The sequence below is a fragment of the Vanessa tameamea genome, chromosome 10 (genome assembly GCF_037043105.1).
Source record: "Vanessa tameamea isolate UH-Manoa-2023 chromosome 10, ilVanTame1 primary haplotype, whole genome shotgun sequence".
Taxonomy (NCBI): domain Eukaryota; kingdom Metazoa; phylum Arthropoda; class Insecta; order Lepidoptera; family Nymphalidae; genus Vanessa; species Vanessa tameamea.
The window spans coordinates 7,456,149-7,469,660 of NC_087318.1; the positions used below are offsets into that span (position 1 = coordinate 7,456,149).

The 13,512-nt window shown below is 30.7% G+C and overlaps 1 protein-coding gene across 1 annotated transcript in view; it reads right to left on the minus strand.

The window, feature by feature from the left end:
• LOC113404914 (protein O-mannosyl-transferase TMTC2) overlaps positions 1-4,531 on the minus strand; it is a 122,812-nt gene extending 118,281 nt beyond the window's left edge. The window contains exon 1 of the mRNA XM_026646009.2: positions 4,203-4,531. The gene's annotated coding sequence lies outside the window, so the exon portion shown is untranslated. The remainder of the gene's footprint in view (positions 1-4,202) is intronic.
• Positions 4,532-13,512: the final 8,981 nt, after the last annotated feature.

Consider the following 13,512-nt stretch of genomic DNA (forward strand, 5'->3'; position numbering starts at 1 on the left):
TCACATTTACGAGATTTATGTTTAGTCCACATCCTGTACGGAACCGCGTCGATCACTTTAAATTTAAAGCATTCAATTTCGAGGGTCAATCCTACTATATACATATAAAATTAATGCGAAGACGTATTTTTGTAATTATTAACTGATAAAACAACTAAACCAATATAGCAATAATACCAATATAACCTTTAGCAATATTTTATACCAGAATGTACAGCGTTTTGCGGAAAAGGTTTTATAGTATATAATAATATAATTAAATAGAAAGCTGCACTTCGCAGTTTAACACGATTAAAAATTTAGACTGTTGATATAACAAGCATGTTTTATATTTTATAGATAAAATCTCATAATCATATTGTTCTCTAAAATATATAGGTATGTAACTCAGATGTAATAAAAAGCATGGATATGAAGGACCTCCTTAATCTGACCTCATTATACTTCCTTTCTTGAAAGAACTTTATTTAATATCCTAAACTTAACGAGTCAAGATTAATTAAACGTTGAAGAGAAGAAATTGATGTAGGTTCTTGCAGAAATCAGACAGAAGTTAGTTACGTTATTCGTGATAGGTTAAAATTTAATGTTGTAAATATTAGTTCTAGCTTAGAAATAATAGTATAGTTTATAATAAATAAAATTACCCGCAAATACGTATAACACTATATATATAAATAAAATCGTAAATCAATTTCAAGAAGTCGCTTAAAAATAACTTACCAATAAAGCTATTTCGCGAAGAAGCTAATCTTAACAAACGAGAAATATCTACCGTACATTTGTTATGGCAGAATGAACCAATCGACTAGAGTAAATAAAACGAAGTTTGTGAAGCGAAAATAGACAAAGAATCAGATACAGGTAAATAATCCCGCTAGAGTTCGTCAGGGTAAGCATATCCACGATTATCTCAAGGTTGGCCCGAGCGAAAACAGCATTGTTTACTCAAACCGCACTCGAGAACCGTATAGAAAATTCTTTAATAATATTAAAAAATAGTGATGTTCCAGAAGAGAAACGCTATAAACGTCCAATTTTTATTTCGCTACCTACACTAAATATCAGGTCGTAAACAAATATAAGGTTGCCTATGAAACATTCCATTTTCGGATACATCATACGTTTAACGATCAAGCCTAAACATTATTATATGAATAGTTTTTAATTTTGAAGTCAGCAGGAAGTATGTTAATTATTTTGATTGTAAATTTTATCTAACGTGATTTAAATCTGATCAAAGCGCTGAAATTACTTTACTCATTGACAAGAGGGAAAACAAATGTGAGTTTATTTTTTTAGTTAGTTATTTTTTTCAATTTGAAATAGGAATGCTGTATCATTGTATTAATATTAATGTAACGAAGGAAGAAGTTTGTAAGTTGCACCCAAGTATATTCATCTGTCTTTGAAATCTGGAGTGCTCAAAACATTTATATAAAATATTGGACGTCCAAAAATTCGGATCCATTACAATAACTTCGAAACAATAAGTTAACAACTATTGATAAGAAAAACAAGATGTTGAAATCGCTTGTTGCGAAGAATGAGTAATAAAAGTGTCTAGATTTTATCGAAATTACATACACAAAACAGCTTAATACGTTTTCTTGCCTGTCGGTCAACAGATTTTCTTTTTCTTTAATAGATGTTTTTGATAAGCTGCAGTGAAAACTATTCGAAATAACGCCAAAAATAGATACTCGCAAATTCATATACGTTTCCTTAAATCTTCTCAGAGTAACGATTATGATCGAATTTCGACCACTATCTAGTCAATGACTTATATCAAATCACATTAATCATTTAACATAAGATATATTTGAAAACAAAGTATGCCACAATATTTTCAATCTTGATTATTGTAATTCACTGAGTCTCGGTGTAGAATCGAATAAATAAAGTATCAAAATCACGAATACATAGCAATGGGGCCGCGACTCTTTCACACAAGATTAGCGCCCAATTCTTAGGTAAACGGCATTTCAAAGGCTATAAATTTCGATGGCTCGTTACTCCTGCGAGAACGCAGAAATTTATCGAAAATTAGTTTGAGAAACTCCAACGGGTTTGAAGATAAAGGTTAGATGCGGCCAAGCTTATAGATTTCTAGTTTCGTACGTAGCTCGCTGAGATCTCGTATAATATAACATTTATATATAAATTTGTTGAAACAATTGATAACAGATAGATATAATGAATTCTGCACTAGATATACAAGTAAAGTGACTATTATAAGCGTAATTCTATTCTAAAAAACCGCCAATTCTAAATTGAAATTTTTCATCATTTTTTTTTCTTATGTTATAGGTTGGCGGACGAGCATTTGGGCCACCTGATCGTAAGTAATTACCACTGCCCATAAAAAATGGCGCTGTAAGAAATATTAACCATTCCTTACATCGCCAAAACGCAACCGACCTTTGAAAGAATATTTGATGAGTGGGTGGTACCTACCCAGACGGGCTTGCAAAAAGCCCTACCACCAATATTTAAAACAAATATTTTTTATTTATTTTTAATATGGATCCATATGTACCGTTACAATAATCATCAAGTCTTCTAAGTTGTTTTTTTCTTTTTTAATTTAAATTTGATCTGTAATTTAAATAGAACATATATATATATATAAAACATGTTAAGTAGATATTTTAATTAATAAATAAAAAATATTAATATTTTCCTTATTGTGACATTTTTTTTAAATTCATTCGAGGATTATTGTATTACATACAAATCCAATTTTCACCTATATAACTTTTATAACACATGAAACATATTAGCAGTAAATTAAGTGTCTATAAAAAACATTTCAAATTTTCAAACTATAATAGACTTCAAAATGTTATACATTTTGTTCTTTATAAATAAAAAAATATATTTGATATTAATGTTTTAAACTTCGAATAGAAACGTTATATTTTCTTTATTAAACAATAATAATAGAAATAGTAAAAAATACGGAATTAACTGAGATCACATTAAACAGAACATGCGATATTAAGCCGGAATATAAGCTTCATACTTTTTCATGTAATTATTAAATATTAATATTAAAATATAAGACATGTATTTATTATAAACTTTTATTGACTATAACAGGTCCATTTATATGAAAAAAAAATACATATCTAAACTAATATATGTATTTGCTTTCACGGAATTAACGATTTGCTTTTGACTAATGCGTAAAACACATTGGTTAAACAATTTATATACATAACAAACCATTCAAAAATCATCCGTATATCATTTCTATTTCGGTCATCAAACATGAAATGGTGAATCTAATTATGGTATCGTCAAAGGCCAATCTACAAATGAAGGTTTATTGCAAAGCAACGCTATTACAAATTCGAATACTGTCAACAAGTTGGAATATAACTCTTCGATCATACAATAATAATTTTACTTTTAATACGTACTATTACTGTGGTACAAAACGGATTTAGTCAAATGGTAAACAAAAACATTTTTCTCTGTACGTCTATAAGAAATAATTAAAAGATTGTTTAATAAAAAAAGTTAAAATATACAATCCGTGTAAAATTCTATTTATTCTCTCTATATAAAAGTCGCGTTGATAAAAAAAAGTCATCGTCAGGGTTTCCGATCGTAAATAAAATCCCTAAAATTCGTCGGGAAACGTTCACATATAAAAAAGTACCTAAACGAAATTTGTTGGTAATAAAAAATATGGCCAATAACGTCATTAGTATGCTATCTTTCCACACGCAATCCCACGTGCCGGTCGTTAAATAAAATGTTCAATACCATTGGATCAGTCAAGAACGAGATGGATGAATGGGTGACAAGTGTGTACTAAAATTTCTTCAACCATTAATATGGTAGAACCCACTAAAATATGAAACGCATATCACATATATTTTCTGTTATCATCCGCTACAAGCTCTACGTATGCTACGAAACTGCTATATTAATTTAAAACGGGTGTTACGAGATTTGTCTACGAGTTCTGGGCGATTAAAATTTTTTTTAAATTTACTTTAAAAATTGATATTTCATCTTTCTTATTCAATTTGCCAATTCAATGGTTGTTTAAATAAATACACAAATACAATACGTTTGATTCATACATAGATACATTATATACTTACAAAAACTCTAAAGAAAATAATAAACATTATTGTAATTAAGTGTACGAAAATAAAAATAAATTAATTTTACATATTTATCTTTACCGTCCAGTTTTACAATCCCTCCTTTGTTCACTTAATTTGTAAAATCATTTTATCTTAACACTTAACAACTGTCTCGATGTCAACAAAGTTTCAAACTTAAAATTTTATTAAAATGTCAGTGCGTTCATTTAATAATTATTTTCTGATAACCGGCTTTCTAATATTATTCACTTACAATTGCGTTACATTTAAACTGGTTTAACAATGCGATCATTACAAAGGACAACGCGAATAAGGCGACACTGGCCACGTAGAGCCATAGTCGTGTGGTCTAGGCGATTTCTGTTCACCGACTGACGTTGGTGTACACGACACATCTGCATTTAAGAAGTCGCTATCGTTATGCGACTAATCGATTGGTCGGAGCTAGTACAACTATCTCCTGTCTTACTCTCCGCTCTCTCGCTCTTGACTCACGCAAGCGCATTACCCTGTCGTTCTCTTTTAAAAGTGGCGGAAAGTAAATAAACTCATACGATCTGTTTGTCAAGAAAAAAAGATGCTGTGAATATCAAAAATCAGATTACAGTCCCAAAGTAAACATTGAAACGTATTACGTTATTATTTTGAAAGTATGAATAAATATAAGTATATGAAAAGATATGTAGGTGAAAAAAAGGGAAATCTTAGATCGTACTTAGGTTGAGGTTGTTGAAATGTAACTTGTTGCGCGGCGACTTTGTTCGGGCGATGAAAAGCCACGCACGCCGTTGCACGCTATTTCCATTTGTTATTTAGCCGTTGTAATTACTATGAGTGTTAACACTAAAATGCAAACATATTTCTCAGAAATATATCGTTTTAAGCCAGCTGTTCTCATGTCTTAATCTCCTTAACACTAATTAATATTATTTAATCATACTAAACATTAAACCATGAATATTTTATTTGATACCACAAATAAACCGAAACTTGAGGGTCTTAGCAATTAGGCATTTAAAAGTTTCATTATCTACCTCCTGCTCTTTATTGTGGAAACCTTTGTGCAACTTTACCTTCTGGCAGTGTCAATATCAATAGATATAGACCAGTTACTACCAAATAAGAAAAATATGCTATTAATTGTTCATCTACTTACATCAAATAAATTCTTAACCGGGTTTAAACGCGCTTTCCTTTTGATATAACATTGATAGGCGCACGGGTAAATGGACCACCCGATTATAAATGGTCACTACTGCCCACACATCTTAACACAAGTAATAGTCCTTAGTAGTAAGTTACTAGGTTTTGATTCTTATCCAGTTATAGATTAAGTACTGTATATAACATAATAAATATTTTTATTTTTATAATTATATAGATGTCGGTACTGTAACAAATATTAATTACTCCTCATACCACAATAACAAATTATAACGCTGGGCAGTACAATATGGTACCTACCCTTACAGCCTTGTACAAAACATACCACTAAATGAAAGCCTCACAGTTAACACGCACATATTTCAACCACTAGACCATCGCAGCTTCTTAGACATAATAATTCAAAATAGTCACTTGAGTTATCGTCAATAAATTCAATTTAAAATTGATATTCGATTTTGCCACTAAAATGCACACTGAAGGTGAAAGCCGGCTAAAAGATTCCTGAATATTTTCAGTCGGGTTACTACAAATATTCTTACTAGCTGGACGCCAACATAAGATTCAGAATCTAACTGACCTGAGAAAAGCTTTGTAAAGGAAAATGTGGACAGTTTTTAGTTCTTGGCAAATTATCTTCGTTACTTATCTAAAACAAAATAATATTTATTTACAATGTGAAACCAATTTACTTACAGACTTAAGACTTTCCATTGAAAATATTTCTTTTATATTTTTTTCAACATCATGAATAAAAACAACAGGCTATTAAATAAAACGAGACGTACGAGAGTCGAATTTCCAATGTAACATTTCCTCCTGTACAAAATTTATTAATAAAAATAAATAAAAAAGAGAGCTGTCGTTGGACACTCGGATGGAACGGAGTTGCTTTCGATATATATAATTTACTAAATGACAGACGCAATGAATTAAATTAACGATATTTGAGAATAATTAAACGACAAAAAATAATAATCTATTAAAATTCCGTGTGAATAAAAACAATATTTTATAAAACCGTGTATAATACAAAGATAAAGAATGATCTGCCAGTTCACTCTACTGTAAGCCGCCTATAAGAACTTTGTACCAATATATACATAAATATAAACTGCAATAAAGGCCTAAAGAAAATATTGCATTAAAGAAAACAGTTTTCTGTTTTTCCTTTAAAAAATATTCTCGACATTCATCAAATTAAATTTACACAATTTTATGTTATTGTAAAATAGATACAAATGCGTTCAAAATCAGTACAGGTATACTGGAAGAAGAAACTCGAAACTCACCGCAGAACACGAGCGTGAAATGTCAGAATTTAATATGCGATATTGACTATAAATATTAAAAACAATTAAAAGATACGCGTATTTAAATGGCGTATCACCTTAAGTCGGCTGTCAACGTTTCACGAGTAAAATACGAAGTGAATTTCAACAGAATCGCGTTGCTAGAATAGAAGACACTCTTTAAGCACTTTTGAAACTGATTTACTGAACACCGAGATAAAAGCAGTAAATATTATATTAATTATTCTTTTCTTATTTATTTATTTTTTTTATAATTTTTATATGTGTGTCTATGGTGAATGCGCGCGTATATGTCTTCGGTTGGGTCCGTGAAGTGTGTAATGTGCACGTACGTAATGTAATGTGTGTTCGTAAATGATTCTCACGCTTCGTATATCGTGAGGAAAAGTGATGATATCGATTTCGTACAACATTTATCTGTCAATTATATTTATATTTACAAAAGTAAAACTTATACAATTGTATAGAAAATATTGTATGTTCATGTGTGTGTAGACCACGTTCGCACGGTAAATGATCGGCGTTTTTATAAAATAAGCTTAACATATATAATCTAATTTGTATTTTTTGCCATCTTTATCCTTACTCGTCTTACGCACACTAAGACATGTTAGCACGAGCATCACTTACTCAACTGATGCAAACGCAAAAATGTGTTTGTTAGTGCACGTGGACACCAAGTATATGATTTTGGTTGTGTTTTAATTGTTATTATTACAATATATCGATGAGCAGTTTTAATAATTGCGATTTTACTGATTTATTTTTATAATATTGTAAACACTGTAACACACGTAACAGTCACCGAATATATTTTATAGGTTAGTTTGGTTTATATATTTGAAGGTCAATGTTGTCTACCTTTAAAGATGTATCACTTTAAATGTTACCCATACAATAATAATAACAGCCCGTAAATTTCCCACTGCTGGGCTAAGGCCTCCTCTCTATTTGAGGAGAAGGCTTGGAACATATTCCACCACGCTGCTCCAATGTGGGTTGCCGGATACACGTGTGGCAGAATTTCGTTGAAATTAGACACATGCATTCCTCACGATATTTTCCTTTACCGCCGAGCACATTACACAAATTAAGCACATGAAAATTCAGTGGTGCTTGTCTGGGCTTGGACCCTTAATCAGTGGTTAAAATGCACACGTTCTAAACTCTGGGCCCTCTCGGTTGTTATCTATATCAGTCGTTAATTTTTGATTGCTCAGTGATAAGATGATGGTGTAACTTTTTCAATAAACAAAATAAATAAATATGAATACGTGAAGAGAAGAAATTGTACCGAAGCGTGAGATTTGGCACAGATAATATAGGGGAATACAGAAATTTAAAATTCATACATAACATATGTTACGAATACATAAAATAAAATAAAAAATTCAAAGATTATATTGATACTGCCAATATTAACATTTAAAACTTAAAAAACAAAAACAATGTAATCGATAACGCATTTTTGGCATTTCCTTTGTTTTTTTATTGTAATAATAACAAGGTTTCGCTCAGCTAAGGCTTATTTTTCTACCTTTTGTATCATTTTTCCTATCGCATTCCTTTTACGCATTACCAAAGATGAATATTATGAAATGATATATTAATGTATAATTGTAATTGGAAACAATAAATTTGTTTTTATAGCATAAGGAGGCGAACTGGCAAGCGTGTAATCTGATGGTAAGTGGTCATTACTGCCTTGCATCACCAATGCGCCACCAACTTTGGTACCTGAGATGTGATGTTCCTTGTGCCTAAAGTTACTGGCTCACTTTTCAAATCAGAAAACAACAATACTAAGTCTTATACTACAAAATGAATTTGAAATACTTTAGCTTAAATATTTAATATCAGAAAATTATTACTTTCATTGCGATTATTTCTTATTCTCATGGAGATTAATGTGAGAACTGTTATTGGCCTAATAGTTATTAAGTATTTGTTATTTTTGTTTATCAACGGCTGAATGTTCTCCAATTAAATAAATAAATAAATAAATAACAGAATATGATAGAGACAATTTTGTATGAGAGCGATTATATGCAAAGTTATTTTGTTTAACTATTAATGGTTTAGGAAAAGTATGTCTTTCAAAACCGAAACGAATCTATTAAAACATATACCTGCATACTCAAGTAAATTCCACATTATTGATATTCCCCTTAAACAAAATAATCAGATTCCATGTCAGACTACGAAATATTTTTAAAAAAATATTATGTATTCAATATGCAACGAGGCAATAAATGAAATAAGTTTAGAATTGATATCAAACCATCACGCACGCACAAGTATGCACGCGCACCGACCCATATACATACACACACACCCGTTAAAAACGCATATAAAAAACAATTCATTTAATTATGGGGCTTCCATAGAAATGTCTGATTATATCAAACACCAAATGGGAAGTTAAAAAAGTCTGAATATCTACGTGAACAACCTCTTTATCAGAAATGGAGATTTATCGTATGGAATGAACGCTGGCAGCTCTTATTTCGAACATTGGAAATGTTTGAATATGGATCGAGTACACGTAACTATACGTACGGATATTTTAATGCAGTCCGACTTCGCTTTTAAAAATTAACTTATTGAAAGAAATCGTGTTTTTGGAATTTGATTACATAATTTTAAACTTTATTCGTATAATTCTATTTCTAAAAAAATTTCATTGAATAATTACGATGATACGTTTGTATATACAGGTGGAAATCCTCCTGAGTAGATTTTGACCAATCAAAAGGGAGATTAGCCAACTATGCAGGACATAATATAGTGCACAAATGAATGTGTAAACACAGGTGCACTCTCTATTCATACACTCTCATAATCCGATGGGACAAAAAACCGACACGACCGGCTACAGTAAAGTTGCAGGACCATGTCCTTGATCAAAGCCTCAAGATCTGCTGTCTCATATCTAGCCATTTGACTACCGAGATGTACAAAGTTTCATAGAACCTGATTTATTATTTACTTATTGGAAATTATAATGAAATAAATCCCGTCGCATTTCAACTTGAGCTTATCAATGAGTTAAAATTTCTTATTACAACACCAATGCAAATAAATATAATCGTAGCAACAAGGGCAGTAAATTTATATGAAAGTAATAAATTTTAATTATATTTAATAACATTTAACATTGAGTAATTTTGTACTATTATTACCAACGAGATATTTCCAAAAAAGATAATATAATAGAAACATACATTACATAGAAAATAATATCAACAAATGCCCTATCGTTAAAACAGATTTCTCATTGAGACAACCTTTGGTTAGAGAACATACGGCTTGGAGTTGTACACTTACAATTACAATAGAAATTTTGATCAATTAGAAAACCAAAAATTAATAAAAATTGTTAATTAAAAAAAAAAAACAACAATACCACTCCAGATGAGGGACTCCCTTCTTTACTCTTGATCAGATTATTAAGATTAGGAACTTACTCGTATTTCACCACACAAATTCATTGTTGATGGAAATTACATGAAATGAAAATTAACTGGTGCTTGCCCGCGTTTGAACCAGCGATCCTCAATTAAGATTAATATTTTTTTGCCACTGGGCTATTTCGTATGTCTTATAATTATTATAGTATCATTTAATGTATACAAAAAAAATAATGTATTCAATTCAAAATAATTAAACGAGTGTATTAATCATTTGACATTTCATAATGATATTCTGCTGGAGTCTAAAAACTATCTTCATCGTCTGGGTTCAACAATACAGAAGCATTTAATTAATAGAAACGGAACTATCGCTCCATGTATTTATTTGTGACACACACGCCTTAAAAATAATAAATATATTACGTTTTGCTATAAAACTGGAGACGTCATTTCTTATTACAGCTATCCAACCCGACTTTAATGGGTTTTTGCTCAAGATATTTTTTTATGTAATATATTTGTATAAATATATATATATACAGGTACGTTTAAATAGAGAGAAGCCGAGATCAATCTCGGCTTCAATCTGTTCAGTATACAGGATTCAAAACCTGTATACTGAACAGTTCTATGAAGTTTATTTTATACTTATGTCTTCTGCAAATTTACAAGGCTCTGTTAAATTCGCGGATCTCATTTGTTTATGTTACTGAGCCCATCTGAGTAGGTATTTCTTTATCTTTTAAATTCTCATTTTATTAATTGCGATAAAACATTAACAAAATAGATACTAATCAGACTGGAACATTTCAATTTTGCCGCATTGAAATGTTATACCCATATTATCGAAACATTCTGTTCCAATGCATCAGTTAAAATGGATTGAATGATTTCAAACGAAATGGTTAGCATATGACCTTAAATGGTTAACTGTTATCTATCAATCCAATTAAAAGTTCAATGTTCGCTCAAAATAAGACTCAAGTCCATATATTCTAATCTTTTAAATTCTGAAATAAAGTAAGTAACTGTGAATCAAAGAATGCGTCTTTCTAGAATATTCTTTAAATTTTCAAAAAACTCTACATTTTTTTAGTACGTTCGCAGTGCTCGAGTATGAACCGTTTTACCCATTTTTCAGCATTTCGAATAACTGATCACTTCTTGCTGTACGAACAGAATGATTGAATTGTATGAAATTTATATTCGGTGTATTAAAAATAACTCTCAACCCCAACGTCCTTAGGTCCTACATCTAAATAATGAAAAAATAAACAATAATTCTTCTTAATTACTACGTTATTATAAAGTTTTGTATACACAATATAGATTTTTGTGTTAAATCGCTTTACATACATTTTCTGTATATAACTGAACTCCTCCTAAGCAGTTGAACGATTACGACGAATTTATTGTGTGTTTGTTTTTGAGTATCTCTCGATGGTTTAAATTGAACTCGGTAGGCGGTGCTACGCTCGGAAAATAAATAAAATTCTTATTTCACTCGGACAAAGTCGGAACGGGTTGCTACTATTACATATATTTAACACTATCTCTTACTAACTACCAAAAATATTATTAATAATTATTTTAATTGCATATATAATATATTTTACGATCGCTTTCTATCTTGCGAAAGTGCACCGCTTACAAAAAATTCTCAACAAAAATAGACGAGGCTTTTTAATTGCCTGCACCGGCGCGGACCTCTTTCAGTTGGTTGAATGGAGCTTGAAACGCTAGAAGTAACTTGAAACGCACTCAAAACGTTGGTTTTTCAACTAAGCCGTGTGTCCCGCAGTGGGCCCGATACTTCTGTCGGGCTCTTAACATTTAGCTGGGAGCTGTATCAAACGACGCGGAAATTCCCACTTACTCCCTGATTGCCACACTACGGGGGTTAATGACATTGTTGATACGGTGGGCCGAATACATTTTATTTTGCGCACTAACGGCTTACCACTTATTCGCAGATATTTTTGCTTTTAATATTATGAAGAGGTTACGTTAAAATGTTATTAGTTTTAAATAATTTCAAGTATTTGTAAAAGTTATTTAAATATAATGTATGTAAAATTTTTTTGAATATATTATAATATACACCTAAAAAAATACTGCTTTTCATAAAACTTTCTATTTCTTTGTTTAAACTATTCTCCTTAACATTATTTTTATTACATTTAATTTACGAGCTTCAAAAGCTGTAAAACTCGCCTTAAACAGAATTACTTATGTGTTATATATTATTTACTTATATATTATGGTAAATGTTTTAACTTTGCTGAACTTAAATGCTAAATACTATTAAGGTAAATGTTTTAACTTTGCTGAACTTAAATGCTAAAAATAAATTATTTATCCACACGAAAAAAATTAAAAACCTATCCTGGCTAAGGTCGTAGAGGTAATATCGGCTAGTTTAGTAGATTAATCAATCAAATAGTATAAAAACTTTAAATATAGTATAATTTATAGATTTTAAAGTTATATTGTGAAATTGACTGATATACTTCGACCGAACCTAGTTTTACGTGGAATATCTTACCATTAAATCTCTGCCATGGCCGTCTTTGGCTCTGATAGGAGAGGCTGTGGTGTCGTGTCGATGTAAAGCATCCAATGCCGCTCTCGTACTTGCATTCCCTGCGGAGCAACGCCTAAATAATTGTTCGTGGAAATAGGTCTCGGCCAACCTTGAGGATCTGAATCTGCCTTTGAGATGGCGCGCATATCCAGCATATGCTGGGCGGTGTATTAGTTCATGCCTGTCCTTCGCATCTGACCCTACACAAGTATTCTTCAAAACGAAAGCTCCTTATCACGAACGCGTGAATAAAAAAATAATGAATATTCAAAAATATACTTCAGAAATATAACAATGTATTGTTCACAAATTCTCTTTGTCATTCTATTCGTATAATTCAACAGAAATTCCTAAATTGCTACACTAACCAAATAAACAATAAAGGTATTCAAATACAACAAGCAAATCATCCGCAAATGATTCTTTGCAAGAAGAGTCTGCGTACACGAAATACATAAATTGAACGATTCTCAATGGGTACCCATTGAGAATCGTGAATTAGGTCTTGTCGTATGTAAAACAATTATATTATCATGAATGGATAAAAAATTGTGAAGAATAATTTACTACAAAGGTCACACAACAATACAAATTAATATTAGTATATTTACTTGTTACATTAGGAATATAATATATTATATTATAATATTAATTTAACAGTATAATGTATAATATGAATTAAACCAAAATTAAATCATTTTTAATTTATTTTTGAAATATATTTATTTTTATTGTCTCACCGGTATACACACTCTGATCATAAAGTCGTAAACTAAACACTACTTAAGTTGACAGTCGGTTGTCAACCAGATGCTCTAACTTGATTAATAGGCGATTTGGGAGAGCCTCATTAATACACAAGCCGATTTAAGCCCCATAATGCCTTCATCATAATCAAACAAAGAGATTTGCCG